The sequence below is a fragment of the Thamnophis sirtalis genome, unplaced genomic scaffold (assembly GCF_051295495.1).
Source record: "Thamnophis sirtalis isolate CommonGarterSnake01/CBP01778 unplaced genomic scaffold, rThaSir2_p1.2 scaffold_3, whole genome shotgun sequence".
NCBI lineage: Eukaryota > Metazoa > Chordata > Lepidosauria > Squamata > Natricidae > Thamnophis > Thamnophis sirtalis.
In genome coordinates this window covers 117,126,855-117,130,778 of record NW_028261383.1, presented here as the reverse complement: position 1 = coordinate 117,130,778, position 3,924 = coordinate 117,126,855, and positions in this window count along the sequence as shown.

Genomic DNA, 3,924 nt, shown 5'->3' with positions numbered 1-3,924 from the left:
GGTATATAGTGTTAATAAGAATCGAGGCTCTTGGTGGAACACTTCTTTTTTTAAAAAAAATCTCCTTTGAGAACTCAGTCCCTACTGTAATTCCACTAAAATGTGCCTGCAGTAAGCATAGCATGTAAATTCCATTAGCACAGAAAGGAATTAATAGAAAGCAGGAAAGAGAATTGAACAATGGCCAACTTCCAAATTTAACAATGCATATAAATATCAGAGAATTGAGCAAGATTTAAAAGATCACTGTTAGATAAGTGAGATCAATATTATCATGGAAGGAATCCTAAAATCCTAGATGCAGAAGTCTTGGAAAATCAATACTACCCATTGATTCATTTTCTGTAAACATGGAGAAGCTATTTCTTGAACAAAAGGAGGAACACATTTAACCATCAATCCCCCCCCCCCCACCCTGTCACATTCAATTCATGCCGTTTCTAAAGCAAACTTGAAACAAACAACATAGAATATTGTCAGATTTAGGACTAGATTATGCCAATGATTCAAGATGCAGCCATTAAAGTATATGAATTTCAGAAAAGTCCTCCCTACTCCTATTTAAAAGGGAGAAAGATCATTTAAAGGAGTATCATTTGTTATAAGGAACTTTCCTTTTTTGGCTGGCAGCAAGTATTGGCTGAATGAGAGACATGCTTTCAAATTGACATGGTTTTCATCAGGGACTGAGAAACAGATAATATTGCTTCTATTTTTGTAGAAATAGAATAACAGAGTTGGAAGGGACTTTGGATGTCTTTTAGTCCAATGGGCTGCTTAGGCAGGAAACCCTACAACACTTCAGACAAATGGTTATCTAATACCTTCTTAAAAATTTACAGTGTTTGAGCATTCACAATCTCTGGAGGCAAGTTGTTCCACTGATTAATTGTTCTGTCAGGAAATCTCTCCTTAGTTCTAAGTTGCTTCTCTCCTTGATTAGTTTCCACCCATTGCTTCTTATCCTGCTCTCAGAAGCTTTAGAGAATAGCTTGACTCCCTCTTCTTTGTGGCAGCCCCTGAGCTATTGGAACACTGCTATAATGGCACTCCTAGTCCTTCTTTTTGTCAGTCTAGACATACCCAGTTCCTGCAACTGTTCTTCATATGTTTTAGCCTCCAGTCCCCTAATCATCTTCGTTGCACTCTTTCTAGAGTCTCCACGTCTTTTTACATCGTGGCAACCAAAACTGAATACAGTATTCCAAGTGTGGCCTTACCAAGGCATTATAAAGTGGTATTAACACTGTAGCATTGGCCCTGATGTAGTAACTTTTTTTCCAAAATTCTTATTCCCACGCTTTTTTTGCTTTCTGCTTTTTTTAAAATCAGTTTTTCAATATTTTAACTCAGTTTCTTTTCTGCTTCCCCATTTTCCCCTTAAATATGCCAGCAATTAATTGGTGTTCTGCTCTCTCCCACACATGCACCATCACTTTTGATCTGACAGATAGGTTCCTAATGGATTACAGTGCATTCAGAAAGTATTCAGATCCCATAGAATTCAGAGTTTTGTCACTTTTGTTATGCTGCAGCCTGATTCTACCATAGTTGAAATTCATTTTTTCTCTCATTAATCTACACTCAATACCCTATAATGACAAAGTTAAAACAGAATTTTAGAAATGTCTGTAAATTTATTAAAAAGAAGAAAAAAACTGGAAGGAAAGGCTCCCCCCCCCCCAGTAGTTGTTCTTTCTAATTCTTAAATATTTAATATATATTCATTGTAATCTCATTAGAGATACAGTCTTTAATAGACTTAGCTGCAATAAAATGAACACACTGACTATTTTTGGCCAAACTTTATATATTTATCAACTGGAAATATTTTTTATAAATTGTATACCCAGTTTATTTTATTGATTGATTGATTGATTGATTTTCTAATATGAGCAATACTAGAGAATTCTTTCCCTACATTTTGGCTTTGACCAAAGGTGAATTAATTCAAAGGATGAGTTCCAACATTGTTTTATTAATCAATAACAAAGCATTTTGCTGCTGTAATTTAACATTTTGCATGGGAATTTTCCCTTTATACAGAGCAAAGCTGATTCCAATCCAGGTCAGTTACTGAGACCAGAGGTTTTGTCTTTGAGCTTTTGGACTCATGCTGGAACCCATCCTCAGGGCACTTCTCTCTAGAAGAGGGTGTGCTATTCTATGTGTGGTATCTTGTGATATTCCAGTTGATAAATATGTAAAATTTTCCCCCAAAAAAGGTATTTGTGTTTATTTTATTGCAGCTACCGTAAGTCTATGAAAGACTGTATCTCTAACAATACACACTCTGTTAGAGAGAAGTTATCTGCGGATGGGCTCCAGTACGAGTCTGAAAGCTCAGAAGATAAAATCTTTGGTCTTGGTGACTGACCCAGATTGGATCCTGCAATATTATCTTGGGACATGTATATTTGCCTTCATTCATGAAAGTTGATGTCCTCTCATTTGGTGTCAGGATTATAATTATACTATGAGAAAGATTCTGAAAGTTATTCCAGCAATTTATATGCTTATATGTTGTTTTATTACCTTTCTGTTAGAAGAAAATTCTGATCTGGTTCTGAACCAGGTTGAGGAAGAAATACCTTGGCTCATGGGTGAAATCAACTTACCTTTTCTACTGGTTCTCAAATGTGAGAGTGTGCTAAGTTTTATGGAACTTTATGGAGTTTTATGCAACTAAGGATTTAGCCAGGTGGCCCACCAAATACTAAATGAAAAACCCAAGCTCCCTCTAATACCCAACAAGTTCCAGCCACCTTGTATGGCAAGTCCTGGATCCCCAAGAAATGAGTGACACCATCAAACCAGAAAGTATCCAGAGAATGATTTCATTATGACAGCAGGCTGATAATGGTGTTCTCCAAAACTAGATCTATCATACCTGTCATAAGAAAAAAGCTAGTGTGTAATCCCTAGTAAATGATGTGTCTAGTGATTTGGAATATGTCCATATTTTCCATAATGGCCACAGCTGCAAAATTGAAGTCCTCATGAATCAATAGCCTCAGGATCTCTATTGTCAACCTAGCTACAGATCCAGCAGCTCAAGCAAGTGCAATTCTGAGATTTAGGAAATATATCAGCAACAATCAAAATGGTTCCCTAGACTCCAAATTCAACCAGGATCTTATAACCTGGCCTTAAGAGAGGTTCCTGAAACTAGACAATTGTATCACTCTCAAACAGTGAGATTGACTCACCAAGTAAAGATCATCTCACATCCAGTTTGCACCACACACCTCCAAACCATCAATAGCTTGCAGATAGTTACAACTGCCAATAGGAGTTTTTTTCCCTGTTCATCAAGTTTGTTCCTAGTGCCCATTACAGGATCCTTAAAGGAAGATCCTGAAACTAGACAATTTGATCACTCTCAACCAGTGAAAGTGACATCACCAAGTGAGGATCAACTCCAAGATCCTACCATATCTTCCCTTCCCCATTACATCCCAGTGTTCCTGCTCAGCATCTCTCTCCGGATCTCCCTCATCTCTTGAATCCTTAGGGTTAAGCCTCAAGGCTTAATAAAAAATAAAACTAAACTGTTGTGGAATAAAATGAAAAATGAGTGGTCAGCCAGATGCTATTTGCTAAAACTGGAAAAGAGGAGCTAATAAGTCAACAGCAGTTCAGCATCCAGTTTCAAATGTAGGTTATTCCACAACATCATATCCTCATGAGACTTCCAATTGAGAATCTTGAATGAAGTTGAAATCTTTAGTATGAATTACATATTGCAGAATTTGCAGAATATAGCTTAGAGAAACTTGTATGAAATATTTCAAAATATTCTTAATTTTCCCATAAAATATTATTAGAGCAGAGATAAAAATAATTATTTGCCTTAAAAAATAAAATGTCCTTCACAATCATTATATATGTATACCACATCAGTTTTAACATTGCCTTTCAAAG